A 19,638-nucleotide genomic window follows, 5' to 3' on the forward strand; every position below is an offset into this window, starting at 1 on the left:
TCCCAGTTGCTCGCTCAGGACTTCTCTATGCCGAATTCATGATTTGAATTTATCTCTTGGTTGAGTGAATTTCATTATCAAGTAATTGTTCCCCGTGGCAGGACTCTTCGTTACCTGAGGTGCTACATCGATGGGAACACCTGCCTGCGAAATGTCACTATAGACGCGTCTGCCGCTCGCCTATGCTTCCCCTTTGAGTGACTTGCGCGCTCCTCTCCTGGCTGATCACTTCTTTATCTCTGAATTCAGCAACTCCACCAGCCTGTGCCTTTGACTCTGCTGATTATTCCTTCGTTTTTTCAAAAATATTTTTTCCTATTAGCTCTTTGAATACCTCCCCCCCGCCTGCCCCTCCCCCCATCTGTACCCGCTGGGGCCTCTGGTTTAGGAATAACAGTTGTCCTCCATAGATTCTTCGGAGCCTTTTCTTTGCTATCACCTATTTTTTTATGTATTGAACTCCGTGCGATCTTAAACTCTATCAATTCTGGAGCCATTTCTACTAGATTCGTTTTGTGATATTGTTCTCTTGATCCATACCTCGTTTCTTTAACTCTGCAATCTCCCCTTCTAATTTTATTCTGGTGTTTTTATCATCTGGTCTTGAGCTTTTGTATTATGGAATTCTCCCAAGAGTGAGTCCTTATGGAGTCTCTTCTTCTCTTTCTTCGGCTGAATTTTCTTCCCTACTGAATTCTTTTTCTGTTTCTTTTCACGCTCTGTTTCTGGATTTCCTTCTTGTTTTTCATACAGTCAGTCGTGAGTTTGCATATTTACACCACAGCTCCTTTCTTTCTTTATTTAAAAAAAAAAAAATCATGTTGTTGTTGTTTTAAATTAATGTATAGTGTATTCTTCGCCCCGGGGTACAGGTCTGTGAATTATCAGTCTTACACACTTCACAGCACTCACCATAGCACATACCCTACCCAGTGTCCACCACCCCGCCACCCTATCCCTACCCTCCATCCCCCAGCAACCCTCAGTTTGTTTCCTGAGATTAATAGTCTCTTATGGTTTGTCTCCCTCCTGATCCCATCTTGTTTCAATCCATTGTGGATGCTCTTAACAAAGGCAGCACCTTGCCGCTCTCTGATTTCTCTGCCCATTCTGCCTGAGCCACTGTTAAAGGGCTGGGTCAGCCCTCCCCTCCCCTTTCCGGACCCCGGAGGAAGAGGGAACCTCTTCTGGATCTGTTCACAGTCTTGGAAGGAGACATGATGTCTTCTCTCTGTCTGGGACTTTGTTAAATGCTTCTAGCCAGGGCTCGTTTTCCTCTAGTTTGGGGTGGGAGTGGGGGTAAAGCCTTGGTGTTTGAATTGTTTGACTGCTTCCGAGGGGAGCCCTGCCACTTATCTTTCTGTAAGGCCATTACCCCCCAAAGAAAAAGATTTTTAAAAAGACCCTTTCAGCTTGCTCCTTTCCAACACTCAAAATAAGGGGTTCCGGAGGGTTTCTCAGAACCTTAACTCATCGGTTGTGCCGGAGTGACCCTGCAGACCTTTGTAGACTGCCTTCCTCACACCTAACGCCCGTGTGCACCACTGCTCCCCCTTGCTGGCTGTCTCTCCTGCGGGCCTGCTTCCAGTCTATTGTCTGCCGCACATTCCCTTCTAACTTGAGGCCTTTCCAGTGTTGATCCCTCTGCCTGGCTCACGCCTCCCTGTCTTCCCGCCATTCCCAAGTCACATCTCAGCTCAAATGTCGAGGCCTCAAGGAACCCTCACAGACCCATTATAGGAGGCCGAGCCTCTGTTATTTGCCGAGCTCTGCTCTCCGCAGTGAAATTCTCTTCTCCAAGTCACAGTGTGCAGTTACTTTCTTGGGACTTCCCCTGGATGGCTGAGTCTGGAAGCAGGCCCGTTTCCACGGCTGTTGATTCCAGTTCCCCGTTTCTCCTCGTGACTCACTAAGCCTCCACTTTTTCCAGCTGCATTGTAGAAAGTTTAATCCCAGGTGCCCTGTGAGGAAAAACTGACTTTTTCTTTTTCTTTTAATTTTTTTTTAAAGGTTGTATTTTAAATGAGCTCAGTGTTGGAACCTAGAATGAGACACGTGGCTGTAGAAGCCCATGATTTATGGTGCCAAGACACCAGTCCAGCACGTAAGGGGGTGGTCCGTGGGCGAGTGGGCGGCCCTGGGAGGAAACTGAAGGTCTGAGATCTGCTCTCACATGGCGCTGAAGGAATCTCTCACTTCAGGCTGCAAGCCTATGAGAACTTAGTTATGCGTCTGGGACCAGCCTCCCCAAGCGAGTGGCCAAAGATGCATGCTCCCAACTTCCCTCTGGTCCCAGGATGACGATGCCAAGTTTCTGGTCAGTGTGGTGAAAGTGGTATGACTAAGCTTTCCTGAGACAGACATCCCACCAGGATTGACTGAGCAGCTACTATGTGCCAGGCACTGCCAGAAGCCTTTGAATACCAGCAAAACATGATCCAGCCCTAATGAAAGGCATCTTTACCAGTGCTTGGGCTGCCAAAGTAATGCCCTCAAAATCTCTTGGACCCACAGCCTCAGGAATTGCTTCCTGCAGAAAACAGTGTCTAGAGTCAGATGGTGGCAGGGTCAGGTCTGGTCACACCCCGCCTCCATGCTGGGAGCTCCCTGAGGGCAAAACCTGTCTCATTCATCTGTCCACCTGCAGTGAGATGGCAAATGGCACAGAATCGTGCAGGCCCTCTTCTTCCCCCAACCACACCAGCTCTGCTCCTGTAGCCCCTAGAGACGACTAATGAGAAGAGCCTGTCTGTGGGTTTCTGCCTCTTGTTTCTCACCAGGATTAGGGGCTGCCCGGTGTTCTCCCCACTCCGCCATCCCAGCAGCCCCTGCCCCCACTTCCTTTTCTGGAAGCCTTTGCCCAGATTGCACGTGTGCCCGGCAGACATCTTGAGGCCCGGAACGAAGCCTGCCTGGCCAGAAGGGGACCATCCTCCCCGCCCCCCGCATGTCCACGCTGCCAGGTGGCCTGTCCACAGCTCTTGCCCTGTCTCTTTTGAAGCACAGCCGCACAGGCTGCCGGCCGCCCTTGCTGCCATAGCACAGGCCGGGAAGCTAGCCAGTCTCATCCCTGTGCCAGGCGAGCAAGACCTGGGGAAACAGATAGATCTGCTCCTGGCCTCGGAGGGGACAGCTAAATTGTCAAGCAGCACACTAATGGGGGCTGCTGACTGCACAGGTATCTCTGGGTTATAAATGCCCAGCACCAGAGAGCCTCCTAAGTCACACAGAGGACAACTTTATGATCCAGAAAGTAAAGAACTGGAGCAAGATCAGCTTGTGACAGGGAGCAATTGATCGGGGATGGGAGAGAGCTTGGCCCAGGAGCTCAGGACTCCATAAACCATTGGAACTCCGTGCTTCCTGGGGGCCATGTGCTGACCGCAGCACGGGATGCCCAGGGAACTGTGTGGGAGCTCTGGAGGGCCATGCAGTATAGTCCTGAAGCACAGGTGGGGGTTGGAGCTGGGATTCCCTGCACCACCCTAGTTTATTTCCCTTACAGCCCTCGGAATGCTCTTTCTATAACCCAGGTCTGATCATGAGCCTCTTCTGTGGAAAAGGTGTCAGTGGCTCCCCAATCTCCCTAAGAATCAGGCCAGACTCCTTAGCGTGGCATTCAGGGTGCTGTGGGATCTGGGGTTTGATGAACTCTTCGGCTACATTTAATGCTTGTATTTCCCGAGTTGTGACTTGTGTTCTTACCTCTGGGCCTCTGTACAAACTGTCGATTCCTTTTACCTTGAAGGCCATCCTCCCCCACTTTCTACTCATTTGGCTTTCTGCCACTCATGCTCTGGCTTTAGCTCAGATGTCACCTCTTCCAGTAAGCCTTCCAGGTTTGGATGCCTCTTTCATGCGCATCCCCTATCACAGCATTTATCACACAATCATGTCTTTGCTATTTCTGTTTGCTTTGCCCTGCATCAAGATCTTGGCTGGAGTGGGGTGGGCAAGGTTAGTCTTTTACTTATCATTTTATCCCTAGGGCATGGTGCAGTATCTGTCACATGGAGGATATTTGTTGAAGAAGTGAATGAATGAATAAATAAATGAATAATATGATAAATAAAATAACACAACAAAGTTGGGGGGGGGGGAGTTGGGCGCTCCTAGGGCATCCTCTCTCCCTGTCTGTCCTCCTTCTCATCCCCCCTGGAGATACAGTCATCACAGGGTCCCAGGCTGCGTCCCCATCCTCTGTTGCTCTGTGCCTGGGAATGCTCTGGCTGATGGCAGTCCCTGCGGACTGCAACCTAGGAAGACCTCCTCGAATCGCTTGTGGGGCAAGATCCCTACTGTGCCTCTCCAGCTTCCAGTTTTCACGGGGGCTTCTCCCATAACTCTGGCTTGACACATATTTTGTTGCACTTTCTTTGTACATTTTTATGTCCCATTGTTTCTTTAACTTTTTACCTTGAGGTAATTACAGATTCTTAGACAGTTGTAAGAAATAATATGGATAGAACTATGGGCCCTTTATCCAGTTCTCCCCAGTGATAACATCTTATAGAAGTGTAGTATAGTATCACAATGAGGAAATTAACATTGAAACCCTCCCTTGCACTTATGCAGATTTCACCAGTTTTCTCTGCACTCGTGTGTATGTGTATGTACTTAGATCTGTTCCGTTTTATCACATGCGTAGAATCAGAGGACCATCACCACAGTCAAGATACAGAGCAAGCTATCACAAGCATCCTGAGAGATACCCTTTTACAGCCACAATTGACTCTCTCCCTCCTACTTCCCCCTCATCCCTGCCAACCAAACCACTCTCCATCTTTATAATTTTGTCTTTTTAAGAATGCTGTGTAAATGAAATTATAGTTTGTAACCTTTAGGGATTGACTTTTTTTTTTTTTTCTCAGTGTAATTTAACTGAGATCACCGAAGTTGTGTGTGTATTAATAGTGTGGTCCTTTTTATTGCCGAGTAGTATTCTACAGTCTGGATGTACTGTAGTTGTTTCCACTGTTCACCTGTTGAGAGGCATTTGCATTGTTTCCAGTTTTTGGCAGTTATGCATAAAGCTGCTATGGACATTCACATACAGGATGTTGTGTGAACATAAGTTTTCATTTTTGTACAGATGGACAATGAGCACACGAAATGGTGTTCAACATCCTTAACTCCTAGGGACATATCAGGTAAAACCACACTGAGATATCACTGCATACCTATCAGAATCACTAAAATTAAAGATAGTGATAATACCAAATGCTGGCAAGGATGTGGAGAAACACTATCCCTCATACAGTGCCAGTGCCATTCTGGAAAACAATGCCATGCTTTCTCACAAAACCAAGTGCGTGCTTATTACATGACCCAGCAATTGCACTCTAGGCCATTTTAATTGTATTTTAAAATAAGTTTCAAATAATTCATACATAATTCATATTCATGGTAAAAAAAAAAGTAATACAAGTAAACATAAAGAACAAAAATCTGTCACTTTGCCTTCTAGACAAAACTATTAGTAATGTTTTGGTATATTGTATGTGTGTTTCTTTTATAAAAAATGGTGTCATATATTTTCATGACTTTCTTTTCTTTTCTTTTTTTTGCAATATATTGTTTCCCCCTCTATGTCAGTGGGTATCTCTCTTATCTTGTTAATGTTAAATTCAGTGACTTATTTCACTAAACTGAGACATCGAAATCATTTTACTTTTTCTTCCTGCTGCTGTAACAATAACAGATGAAGTCCCTCATTCACATATTTTTGATAACTTCAGTGGATGTTATTCTAAAAATTAATTCCAAGTAGAATTCTTAAAGTTTTTCCTATTTTTAAGGCTTTTGATAAAAATTTCCAGTTACCATTCAGAGATACTGTATTAATGATGTATCCCTCATATTCTGGATGCCCACGAGCGACCCCCGCCTGTTTCCAACAATGGTGGTTATAATTCTTTTGATTCTATGTCAGTCTGATGGCTGAAAAATGCTAAATTTTAGCTTTTTGAATTTAAATTTTTAAATTTGATTACCAGTTGGACTAAATACATATTTATATCTTCATCTATTGTTAATTGCCTGTTTCTATTTTTTTTTTAATTTTTAATTTTTTAAATTTTTTATAAACATATAATATATTTTTATCCCCAGGGGTACAGGTATGTGAATCGCCAGGTTTACACACTTCACAGCACTCACCAAAGCACATACCCTCCCCAATGTCCATAATCCCACCCCCTCTTCCAACCCCCCTCCCCCCAGCAACCCTCAGTTTGTTTTGTGAGATTAAGAGTCACTTATGGTTTGTCTCCCTCCCAATCCCATCTTGTTTCATTGATTCTTCTCCTACCCCCTTAAGCCCTCATGTTGCATCACCACTTCCTCACCTGTTTCTATTCTTTACCCATTTTACTACTGATTGGAATGATACAGACTTCATCGTATATATTTCATTTTTTCTTAGTTTTGTAATTTGACTTAGAACTGTATATTTGTTGTGGATCTTAACATTCTTATGTTGTTAATCAGTCTTTCTCCTCGTGTGTTATTCCCTCTGGTTCCTTCTTGAGGAGTTCTTTCTCACCCTAAACTTACACAAATATTCATCTCTATTTTACCCTATTTACATTAATGGCTCCATTTTTCATTTAAGTATTTAATCCAGTAGGGATTCATTTGGGGGATTTGATAGAAAGTAGGGGTTTAACTTGTTTTCCAGCAGCTGACCTGTCTCTGAGTCATTCACAATTTGCCGGGACCGGAAAGGCCCCCTGCGTCACTGCCATGTTCTTCTCTACCCTCGGGTCTGTTCCATATCAGGTGTCTGAAGCCTCCTACCTCTACGTGGGAGCAGCCTGCCCTCTCTCTCCAACATTATCTTTATTATTTTCTGTGATGTGCCTAGGGTCTCTTTTCGCTGACTTTGCCTGGTGAGCCCATCTGTCTGTACACACAGGCCTTTATCTTTAGCTTGGCAACATTTTATTACATTATATCTTTCATTTCTTTTCTGCTTCATTTGTGGATTCTATTTTAGGAACCCGCATTATCTACATGTGGCTCTTCATTCTCTCTTTTCCAGCTCTTTCACCTTCTGCCATATTGTTGTAATTTCTTTCCCATTTGTTTTCTGTGTTACTGACTTGATATTCAGAAGCTCCGCTGCTAGTCTTCCCTGCCTGCAAAGTGGCTTTGCTTCTGTGATTGCAGTTTTCGTTCCCTTGCTGTGTCTCCGTTTGGAATGCAGCTTCCTTTCCATCTCCTCCTGCAGACGGGTCCTTCTTGTGGCTCTGTGTTCCTCTGGCTTAGAAGCCAGGCTTTCTTGTATACTACTGAGGAGCTGTGCAGCTTCCTGGACTTTTCTGCTGCATGCTGGGCTATCTCCTTTTAGAGGTGTGCTCTTCCTCTGAGTCAACTGAATGATGTCCCTATTCTGGTGTCTGTGGGCTTTTTCCCTTTGACTTGGAGCATGACAGACTTTGGTGGGACTTGCCGAGGTTGCACAGACGGGGGGGTGGGGGGGTGACTTGCCCCGGGGCTCTCTTTCTGCCCCCTTTCAGGGTGATTTCATTCCCTTCTCATTTCCGTGCCAGCCGTGAACACTGACGCATGCAAGTCCCCCTGCCACTTGCTCATATCTAAAATGTCTCCCTTGATGTGTCTCTTCTCTGCTTGCGGGGGGCATATTCCTTTGGCCAGCGGCATCTGGTTCTTTGGTTCTCCTCATCTGGTGCAGTATGTGAAAAGGAGAGTTCCCTGTGGGCACCACTTCTGGGTGTTTCTATCCTCACCCGTTCCCACTACTGCTTCCCTTTTGGGCAGCAGCTTTCAGATGCTCGATGGCCCTTGCAGACCTTGGGCAGCTGTGATCTGTGCAGCATGTTCCGGAAAGGGGAGAGGGCATTAGGAGTGAAATGGGAACTTCCTTGACCGTCAGCGTAGCCCAGCTCCTCACTTGTGGCCGCCCTGGGCCTTTGAGACAGTGCCTTTGGCACTTACTGCCTTTTCTCTTGGGCATTCTGTTTCAGGTAGTCGAGTCAGGGCCCTAAACCTGGAATCCATCCCTGGCGCAGCTCTACCTCTCCCCACCTCTGACACAAGACTATCTTTCAGTATTAGTTTGAAGAACGTTGTCATGAGCTTTCCCTGTTTGTCTGACATCATAATACTTGTACTCAAAGATTGTAACTGTCTCGGGGGCTGCTAGCCCCAGTTTGAGCCCCAAACTCTTCTTCTGTAGTGTGTTAAATCATTCATTTATTGCCCCCCTCATACACATTTGTCTGTCAGCTTTTTGAGAGAATTATAACTCACCACGACATCAATAGTGCTTAAAACAGGGCCTCGTGCATAGTGTTTCACAGATTTTTTTTTTTTTAATTAAACTAGGATATGATTGCCAAGAAAGGGGACATATAGAGGAAAGGAGAAAAGGAGAGTGGACAGAGGGACTTTGAGGGACATGGCGGCAGCAAGAGGAAGAGCATAAGCCAGCGAGGGAGACTACAGAAGTCACAGGAGGGGAAGACACAGGTGGAGAAGTCTGGAGAGCAGAGCAGGTCTGAGGAAGCCCAGGGGGCTGGGAGGAGGCTGAGCAAGGACAGGTCAGCCCTGGTGGGCTTGGCCAGCTGGCTGAGAAGAGTCTTGAGGGAGGTACTGGCCCTCCTGGGCCATCACTGGCGATGTGTCTTTTCAGAAGATGGAGACAGTCCTTTCACAAGTCGGAAGGCTGAGTGGGCTGAGGAAGAGGAAGCAGTGCTGTGCAGATTTAAAAAGAAAAAGAAGAGAAAAAAGAGGGCTTGAGGGGAAATCAGCATGCCAGAAGGTTTTTGTTTTGGTTACTGATGTTGCTGTTGTTGGAATGGGGAAGATTTGATCAGCTTTATATCCTAAGGGAAGGAGGTCGTGACTAGAAAGAGCAATTTGTAGACTGAGAAGGAGTATTTGAAAAAGCCATTCTGACTCTGCTCCGCAGAGGGTGAAGTCAGCCTTGTGGAGAGGAAGCTTGGTCCGAGAGCTCCTGAGGGCAAGGGCTGCCTCCCACTGGGTCGGGCAGGTGCCCAGCAGGACATGCACATGGCACCTGTCAGGGGAGACAGGAGGGCCATGGGCTGTGGTGGGTCACCTGAAGGTGGCAGGAGAGAAGGGGAGGTTGCCCCCTTTCTGCCTCCTTGGGAAGGAGGGGGCAGGGCACAGCCAGGGCTAGGGTAGAACAAAGGAGAAGAATGAAAAGGCTTCTGGGCAGCCCTGAGGCCCAACCGAGGGGCAGAAGAAGCCTCTCCTCTGGATGCTGGGTGGCCAGCAAGGGAGCCTTGAAAGCCTCCTGCTAGCGGGGAGGGAGGGGAGTTTCTGCCATGTGCTAACATTGATTTCCTTTCTGGAAGGCTTGAGGAAGGCTTTTAGGAAGTAGCTTTGATTTAGCCAGGAGAGGGAATTTTCTGGACCCAAACCCACTTTTCCTCATCCTTCGGGTATTGTGGGGTATTGCTTTACATTCTGTCTCCAGAGATGTGAAGTGTATGGGCTGTGGGCGCAGAGCAAACCTCTGTGGAGATGGCCCTCGTCCCAGGCCCCCAGCCCCCCAGACACCAGGCAGTGGCTGTCCGTCTTCCCCTCTGTGTCCCCACCCACCCCCTCTCGGGTCATCAGCCTCTCTGAGGACCGACTTGAACCCGACTACACTGGCTTGGCACGGTCAGCTGGACAAGAAAGCTGGTCATGAAAGTGCCAGCTCTACACAGTGACTTACAAGAGCCTTCTTGGTTGAGAAACAAGCTCTTACTTAATTACCTAATGAATCAATTAATAGATAAAACATCTTTGAGAACTTTCTGTGTGTCAGGAACCGATACCATAAAGGTGATGAGGCCATCATCCCTGCCCTCGAGAGTGTATATCTACTTCAATGAGGAAAACTCACTTAAATCAAGGCCCTTAAGCAAGGAGACAATTCATGTGAGGTGTAGACAGTCCATTTAAATGAGAGGCAGAGGGATGGATTAAGTAATCCCTGGAGTCCTGTCCCAACCAAGCAGTTTCATTATAAAGCAGGACCTGCAAATTGGCTTTTCCTTTCAGTATTCTTCATTGTCCTTTCAAACAAATAATTAACCATGCAAAAATCATGCAGCATATTCTAGAACTCAATTCCTAGTACTGCTCTCCAGAGTACTTGAACTGTGCCCTGGGGTTGGCATTGTTACAAGAAACTCTTGATGAGAATAATGCTTGATACTGTGCGATTGTGTGCAGTTGGCCTTCCTTGCATGATTCTGTGTATGCACATCAATTACATGCATTCGGTATAATTTGTCTTTTTAAAATCACACCTTCTATTTCACCCCAAGAAGATAAATGGATCCTGCCTCGGTCCCAATTCCATTGATTTTTTTTTGTGGTCCTATGGTGAAGCTATTATCAACACTAATCTCAAACCCCGCTAGGAGCCAGGAAGTCCTTAGAATACAGAGCACCAATTTCTGCGACTTCCAACTTCTTTTTCTTTTCACTGGCTTTTGTTCTGACTCCCCTCTCCTCATCTCATTTTCAAATATGATTTGATTATTATCCTGTGAGGTCCGTCCCCCTGGCTCTGTGCAGAAACCTTTTGGACGTCTCCAGGGGTCTCTCCGGATGAAGCGTGACCCTCCCCGGGGCAGGGTAGCCTGGGGACTTTGAAGCCTCACTCTGCGGCTTCCCTTTCCAGCAGGGTGGGCCCACACCCTTCACCTTGCTGCTCTCAGAATGACTTTTCTAGGGAGAGGTGGAAGAAAAGAAGAAACACGGGGGTTGGAATTGAGAAACTTCAAGGCACTGGGGAGGCTTTTGACGGTGAGCTCAGTGTTTGAAGATGGGGAACCAGTGATGTTTCTAGGACTTGAAGCGATCAGTGTCAGATGGGCATTGGCTTTCACTTTCCAGGCGGCCTCCCTGGCTGTCACACACCCCTCCTTCTGCTGGGACTAAATTCAAGATCTGAAGTGATCACATGCCAATTAAAAACCATATTGATTAATTTTCTGAAGGCAATACGTTCAGTTCATTAAAATATTTCCAGCAGTACAAAGGGCATACAGTGAAGAGTAAGTCTTTTCTCACATTTGACCCTGAGCCCCGTGGCCTCCTGAGCACTGCTCTCACAGGCTCCTGTGGAGCCTTCCAGAGACAGTCTATAAATCAAGCACGCACTCAGTTCCTCCTGCTACCGCCACTGTCCACGCTGCTCCCTCTCCTCCCCTCCTCCTCTTCTCTTTGTATGTAAGATCTTAGAAATGATTCCATACCAGAACTCCTAAGTCTACCTCCTTCTAAGGGGCTGTATGGTATTCTCGTGTATGGATATACAATAACTTATTTAACAAATCTCCTATTAATCGCTATTTGGTTTGTTTCCAATTTTTTTGCCGTTAAAAAGAATACTGCACAAAAGAATTGAGAGCAGGGTCTCAAACAGCTATTTGTACAAAAATGTTTACAGCAGCTTTATTCACAGTAGCCGAAAGGCAGAAATATCCCAAGTGTCCATCAGGACATGAATGGAGAAACAAGAGGTGGTATATCTACAACGGAATGTTATTCAGCTGTAAAAAAGAAGGAAGTATTGATAAATACAACATAGATGGACCTCGAAAATAGTATGCCAAATGGAAGAAGCCGGACACAGAAGGACAAATATATATGCTTCTACTTGTACGAGGTACCAAGAGTAAGCAAATTCGTAGGGACAAAAGAATAAAGGTTATGGGGGATGGGGGAAAAGGGAATGGGGGTTATTATCTGATGGGCATAGAGTTTTATGTTAGGGATGATGAAAATGCTTTGGATGTAGATAGTGGTGATGGCTATTGTAAATATATTTAATGGCACTGAATGAGATACTGGCAAATAGTCAAATTGATAATTATCCTATAATATAGGATTCGCCACAATACAAAGAAATGACAAAGAAAGACAGGAATATGCTACTGAAGCCTTAAGAAAAAGAGGATACTGCAGTGAACTCTTCATACAACAGAGCGCTCTGTAGGGATGCAAGTGTATCTGTATGATACAGTCCCAGAAATGAGGTTACAGAATGGGAGAGTGAGTGTATTTAAAATGTATACATTTAAAATTTTACATTTGGTGGATAATGCCAAATTTTCTTCTAAAAGATTGTGATAAGTAATGCTCTGACCCATGAGATATGAGGTTGGTTTGATGCCAAGCGCAGTGTGATAGTCAGCGTTTTGATCTTGGCTACCCTGACAGCGGAAACATGGTGCCCCTTGTAAATTTAGTATGTCTTTGTCTTAGGGTCTCATACCATATGTGTGGGGAACGTCAGAGACTTCACAGATCAGGGGTCACCCTGGTCCCAGGTCAAGACAGAGACAGGTCAGGAGCAGCCTGGAGGCATAAGGGAGGGCTGGCTGGCTGGGGTGTGAGAGAAGGATTTCTCACTCAGTTTCCTCCTTCCCCAACCTCCCTCTGGTAAGGTCAGCCTGCTGTGTTGATCAACCTTATCAACCTTATCATGTGATTCATGGACCCATGGAATGGCACCTTGGAAGAGAGGCTGAGGTGCCCAGCGACCTAACACAACAAGAGTCCTTGATATGCTCCCTTCCCAGCCTTGAAGGCCTCTGTACACTCTGTACGCTCTGGTGACAGGAGGCTCACTCCTTCCTGATCCTTATGAAGGCTAAGCTCCTATTAAATGCACCTTCTGGTTTCCAACCCATAATCCTAGACCTTCTGAGGAACCAGGACAAGTGTGGTCCTTCTCTTAGCTGCTCTTGGGCCAGTGACTTGCAAAGATAAAGCCTGAAACAGGATGGTGGTGGATGGATCCACGGATAAATGAATTCTCAGCACACTCTGGTCACTGGGTTCTTATTATCCTGTGGCCTCCCCAACAGCACAGAATTCTTTAGAAGGAAACTTTTCAGTTGAGAAAATAGTGGCTGGCCCTTTCCGGGATGTGGCTCTGTCCTGGGTCAGTGTAGAGAGCACATAGTCACCCGTCATGCTTCGGTCTCCTTCATGTAGTGCGCCGCGGAGCCACGGCTCCTTGATTTATGTGCATTCGTCCTGTCTAGAGAGCACCTTTTCTTGGCTTGTGTCCAGAATTCCAAACCCCCGCGATCAATCTGAGTGAATCTTAGCTCACTCACTGGCACTTTAGTCATTTCTTCCAGCTTTCTGTCACTTCCTGATTTGATATACATTCTGTTAAATATTTTTTCCTCCACTTCATGGATTAAAATGTTGATTAGGTCAGGACCAAGGGCAGTGTCAGGTGATAACATCCCATTTCTCAAGGCTGACAGGATACAGTTACTTAACAGAATTATTACTAATGGCTGAAGTCTCAGCCAACTCTCATGTTCATGGTGATATCATGCGGGGCTCAGACTCTGCTGAAATCAGGGTGACCGGGACTGTGGGAAGGGATTGGGGTGCGGGGGACAAAAGGGGACAGCTACTATTAGAGCCTGAGTTCTGACTGCCATGGAAGAAGTAGATTCTGCAGTGAAAATGAGGGGACTCAGGACAAACATTGGCTTGGTGTGTGAAACTGAGAGAGGAGAGAAGGATGGTTGCCTTCAGACATGTAGGTACAATATGAGAGCAGAAATAATGAACATATGTGTGGGGCTTACCACATGCCAGATGCCAGGCATGGTCCTAAGCACACTTGCGTACATGAACTCATGTAATTCTCACACATCCTGTGAGTCAGGAATAATTATTACCCCACTTGACAGGTGAGGACACTGAAGCACAGAGAATGGTGAAAGCATTTACCCGGAGTCACACCTCTCGGGCTTAACCCCAAGCAGACTGGCTCCAGTGTGTGTACTCCTAAGTGCTTCACTTCTGTGACCTTGGGAAGCTCAGCTTCCATCGAACTACTAAGGGAATTTCAAAGCGTGCACTGGCATGTTCAGCTTCTAGAAAGAGGACTTGGCAAATCCCAGGGATTCCAGATCTCAGGGTAATCTCTCCAGGGCCAGCAGTGCCTATGGAATTTTCTCTGCGCAAAGTGGGGAGAGGGAAAGCAACTGCTAGGAGTTGTTAATAGTAATAGCTGTTGATGATCTCTCTCCAAATGTATCCCCCTCTGTTCTGAATGCATGGTGGCATTCCCTAGCACAAGGCTAGCAGGAAAAAGTCTGGCTGGAGGGAGGGCTTTGCCACCACCTGACACCTTCATCTTCAGTGGCTTCAGCTGTGAAAAGATGAGACTGATCTAAAGGACAACTTCAGTGTAAGTCATTATCTTCAGCAGCAGTTTAGTGGGTCTTCAAAGGGGGAACATAAGTCACATATCTGGGTGTCAGCAAGACGGTGCATTCAGTGCCAGCAGACCCCTTACTGGACAGGCATGGTCAGCTGGGGGATGGACTTGTGTAGCCATCATACTGTGCTACAGAGATGCAGGGTGCTGGCTTGCCTGGGGAGCAGGAAGCAGCATAAACCCACATCCTTCTTAGATCCAGGAGCAGATGTGATCTAGGGCAGGGGTTCTCAGCCCAGCAGCCATGAGAGCCTTCCAGGAAGACCGGAAGTCTACCAAGGCTCAGCCCCATCTGCAGAGTCTGATTCAGTCCTCACATTTAGAAGGGGGTGGGTGGGCATCAGGACCATCTAGGAGCTGCTTCCAGGTGTGATTCTGATAACTCTCAGAGTTTGAGTACCGGTGGTCTCAGAGTCATTTCTTAGAGCTCCAAGTGTTTTCCTGTAAGGCTAAGGTAGTACAATCTGCAGGCTTTCCTATATCTAGGTGTGGGGGTGCAGAGGGGAGAGGGAAGCAAAGACAGGCCTTGGTTAGCTCATCTGGGATGGGCCACTTTAAGGATGGGCTGCTGCCAAGGCTATAGACACATGCCCAGGCAGCCAGAGAAACTTCTTACTGCAAAGCATTGCAAAGTTGTCCTAACATCTTGGTACTGGAAAATGCTATTTATTGGACCTAGAATAGTTCAGTTTTTAGCTGGCTTATCTCCCAATCTGACTTCTTTTAACCTCATTTTAATTATTTTTTCCTTAAGATTGATACAATTTAAGTACTAATTAGAACATCATTGAAATCTGTTATCCTAAACAAAGACCTTTCTGATTATGCTTTTTAAGAACTTTTTTTTTTTCTTTTTTTGGTGAAGCAAATACAAGCCTGTTATTTTATTTTATTTTTTTTTCCAATTAGGTAGTATACAAACGTGCCCAAAAAAAGAAAAAGAGAAAGAGAAAGAAAAAATTACTTCAAATTCCACCGCGAAGAAGAAATTAACATTTGGTGAACATCATCACCGCACTCTTTCTCTGATAGAATGATAGCTAATTAGGTAAATTGAACCACTTTTACAAAAATAGAATGTTACTGTACACATTTTTAAATTAAAAGCAATATGTTTAATTTGATTTGAATTTAATAGATAACAAAATTCAAATGGAACTTCAGAAAGTGCTGAAGTTCAGAAATATTTTTCTTCATTGCAAGTTTTTAATTTCTGAAAGAATTTCTGTGAAGTTGTTTATTTGAGGGAAGGATGTGATTCTTCCCCCGACCCCCGCCCAGTTCTAAAATTTCACAGTGTCTGCTGCTGCTCCCTGCACCCCAGGCCCTGGATGTCTTCCGCCACTATTTTTACCACGACGAGGTTTGTGGGCATCTGTGCTCTGTGCCCTGCCCAGGGGCTTTGCCATGTCCCCCTCTCCCCCTTCAGTGCCATTCCCTGCCTTTTGCTACAGATTCTTTATTCAAGCCGAGGGAGTCCCAGGCTTTCCAATGCATAGGAAGCGCTTGAGGGTTTGGTTAAATGGCAGATTCTGGTGCGGTAGGTCTGAGGTGGGGCCGAGGGTCTTTATTTCTAACAAGCTCCCTTACGAGGTCAATGTTGCTGCCCCAAGAACCACACTTTGACAGACAGGTTCTAACATGTTTTGTTCACTTCAGTGTCAGCCAGATTCCATCCGCCCCCACCCCCCACCTTGCCCTCAGAGCTCTCTGGTGCTGTGTTCGCTGAATGGCCGCATTCTTGACAGTACCTGCATCTACATGCCTATTGGTGTGCATGGAGGGGTGGGGTGAGCAACTGCCTGGGTTTAAAATACAGAGGTGACCTAATGTTGTTTTGCTCAGAATCGTGGACCTTGCTTCAGAGTCTTCTGGCATTGAACATTGCTGTGGTCAGTTGAGATTAAGTGTTAATTAATTAATTTTCTTTCTTTCTTTCTTTCTTTCTTTCTTTCTTTCTTTCTTTCTTTCTTTCAGGCTGTTTGCCTTTCTCCACCGGGATGTCCAGAGGAGTCCCTCTTTAGCCCTTAGGTTTAGTACCCCACCAGGATGTGTCTTGATTTGATTTGGGGATGTATTCTGGCTTTTTCAAATGGCAGCTTCAAACTCTTAATTCAGGAAACCTTTCTCCCATAGGCCTTTGAATGGTTTTTGTTCTACTTTTGGTGTCTCTTCTGCAGAACAACAATAATGCTTATGTGGGTGGAGAGCCAGGGGTGCATGTTTTTGTCACGGGTGCTGTGGGCTGTGGCCCACTGAAGCTCTTTCCCTGCATCCTCCACACTCTCTTCTGGAAGTTTCTCTGGCCCAGGAACTCTCTGCCCAGGAGCACTGGATATGGGGGCAGCAGGAGGCTGATACAGAAACAGAAGAGCACCCTCTCGGCTGGACCAGAGGTTCCCACCCTTTCCTTTGCACTTTGCAACTCTCATGTGCTGGGGCGCCTTTCTCAATGTGACATTTGTCTTTGAAGAAATCTAATTCTTTTTTTTTTTAATTTTATTTATTTATTTGACAGACAGAGATCACAAGTAGGCAGAGAGGCAGACAGAGAGAGAGGAAGGGAAGCAGGCTCCCTGCTGAGCAGAGAGCCCGATGCGGGACTTGATCCCAGGACCTTGAGACCATGACCTGAGCTGAAGGCAGAGGTTTAACCCACTGAACCACCCAGGCACCCCAAGAAATCCAATTCTTGCCCAAAGTCTGAGGGGTTTGCCAGCTTTCAGTATTCTCCCAAATTCCCACATGCATTTTCTGTATGTGGTTTATAATGATGGCTGTCTCTTAATTTTAATAAGGGCTGATATTTCTTCTCTTCCTAGAAGAAAAATCCCTTTTCCTTTGCGCATTTAGTCAGAGATGTGGAGAGGGGCAAGGTAGAAGGCCTAAGGAACCGTTTTATTTTCCTCTACTCTTCTTAGCCAAGTCCGGGATGTGATTTAACTTGGTCCACATTGAATTGGCCTATTTTCCCAGATCAACAAGGTTATTGGGGAGCAAGGGGGACCCATGGCCCACAAATGCCTGGCACTGTGTCCCCACAGCCCCCGTTTCTGCAGCTGTAGCAGCTCAGTCCTGAGGATTCCCCAAGCCAACTCCTCCTTCACAGGGGGAATCACCTTCACCCCAGGCTTCTCATCTTGTGTCTCTGGGAAGGTTGTTTTATTGGCAAATGGTGAATGAGAAAAAGGGCACAAACTACCAAACCCACTGACCCAGCTCCTTGAGTGAAAGCCAGAGACACCCATCATTTCACATGCAGTTCTTTGCAGATCTGTGCTTTCTTAGAAAACAGGATGTTGGCTGGAAGTACCTCGAGGTGGGCCAGACCTCCCTTCTTTTAATTTCGTGCCATGACATCATAAAAAAGTGTGGCAACCGACCACACCAGAGTGAAGGCCTTTCTGTCTCCAGAATCCCCCCCACCTTTAACCCATTTAGTAGGATCATGCCAACCAGGAGGGGTATCCTCTCCACTTGTGAGATAGGAAAGTTGAGAGTGGGGAAGTGGGAGTCATTGACCTGCTTTGTTTGTATGAAAAAAAAACATTAAAATGGATGATGGTAACCCCATTATCTCAGGACCCTTGTAGCAGCTACTGGGGGTCCAGGAAGGTGCAGAGTGTGCTCTCTCCCCGTGGTGCCTCCCTAGCCACACTCTGCTCACCTTTCTCACTGGATGGCTATGGAATCTGTGCCTGCCTGTTGGGGAGGACGGGAGGTGAGCAGATTGCGAGCCCTGGGAGACAGCAACCTGCCTCGTGCATCACCTCCGCGTGCTGACGTGGCTCCCAGATGTCAGAGGACACATCTGGGGGAGCTGGCTGCAGATGTAGACAGACACTCTTTGTGTGAGAGCAGGGAGGGGAATGGAAAGAGGTGTCAGCCACTGGGCTGAGAATCCCTGGGGCTAAACTCCGCTAAGAAAGAAAAATTTTGTCCTGACCCCTGCCTTCAGCCAAAATTGCAGCTGCTGCTCCCCCCACACCCAGGCCACAGGCTGGAAACAAGCTTGCTCCCAAAGGTGCTTACCTTCTGTCCAAACACCTCCCCTAGACGGTGTCCCCAGCGTGTCCCCAGCCTTCCTCGATAACCACAGGCTGAAGTTACAACGGCAGCTGTTTCCTCTTGGCTGTGGATTTAGCACATTGTAAACACTAGACTAACACTGACTCAGTTACACACCTAGTGAGACAGCTTATTCCTGCTTCAACTCTGCTACTTCAAAAAAGTCTGATGGAATAAAGTTGCTGTGGAAGTTGAAGATGGGATTCTGTGTTGTAGTGGACATATGTCTGGGTGGGTAGGGGCAGCCCCCCGGAGTTGGAACACCCCTTCCTGCTTGGAGGTGGGGAGGGTTGTCGTCCTAGAGAGTGTGAGGAAATCCTGGAGAGCTCTTCCTCTCCACCTCTGGGGAGCTAGAGTCTGGGTACCTGACCGGCTAACTCGGCCGCCTGGATGCTCCTGACTAAGGCTTTGACTTTGGAGGGATGGGCTGGAAGATTCAGGAAAGCTGGGACATTTGTCACAACATTAAGTCCTGGCAGATGCACTTGCATCATTTGGAGGGTGGGCAGGGCAGAGTGGTTGTCGGAACGTGTAGCCCCGCCCAGACCATGGGGTACCATCTAGGCTCTGGGGCCCAGCCTGCCTAGTCTCCCACCCAGCCTTTTTGATGACTTAGAGCACTGTTCCATGGCCTTCGAAAAGACTGCCTTCCTTTTCTGTTTCCTTCGTTTAACCACAGTCATCTTCTATTACTATGGCTAGGAATTTTCACTGATATGAGAGTGGTTCTGAGTTTGAGTCCGCCTCTTCAGGGAAGGCTGCTTCTAGCAGAAAGACCATACCTACTGAGTGGATTAAGAAATACCCATTTGTATCTACGGCCATACCACCCTGAACGCTCCCGATCTCGTCTGATCTCGGAAGCTAAGCAGGGTCGGGCCTGGTTAGTACTTGGATGGGAGAAATACCCATTTGTAATTCAGTCAGTGGTTATCAAGTGTATGCTGGAAGCAGGCACTCCACTAAGCACTAGGAAACATGTGCCCTCCTGGAGCTTAGGCCCTGATGGAGGAGACCAGCTCGTCCTGCTTCCAGATCACTATTCCACATGAGTCGCATCTGGAAGGCTGCCTGGCTAGTGGGAGCATGTACCATATGTCCACGAAGCAGGTGCCCAGCAGGCCTCTGGAGAGTGTCAAGCAAGGTTCTGGCATTTCAATAGCGGCAGCTCACCTAGAGCCCAGCTTTCCTGTGGGCACAAATCACCCATTCTTTTATGGGTTATTACAGCTATTTTGTCTAGTTTTTGCTTTCTCATTTTATTTTCCTTTCTTCTTATTTAGTAGACCTCAAGCGGGAGAGTATTGCTGGGCATGGCCAATCGTAGA

The 19,638-nt window shown here is 46.8% G+C and overlaps 1 protein-coding gene across 2 annotated transcripts in view; it reads left to right on the forward strand.

Annotated features, from left to right (window-relative positions):
* Positions 1-19,638, forward strand: part of EPHB1 (EPH receptor B1) — a 419,068-nt gene that overhangs the window by 196,584 nt on the left and 202,846 nt on the right. The gene's annotated exons all lie outside the window — the stretch shown is intronic.

Source organism: Mustela lutreola, chromosome 2 (assembly GCF_030435805.1).
Source record: "Mustela lutreola isolate mMusLut2 chromosome 2, mMusLut2.pri, whole genome shotgun sequence".
NCBI classification, from domain to species: Eukaryota; Metazoa; Chordata; class Mammalia; order Carnivora; family Mustelidae; genus Mustela; species Mustela lutreola.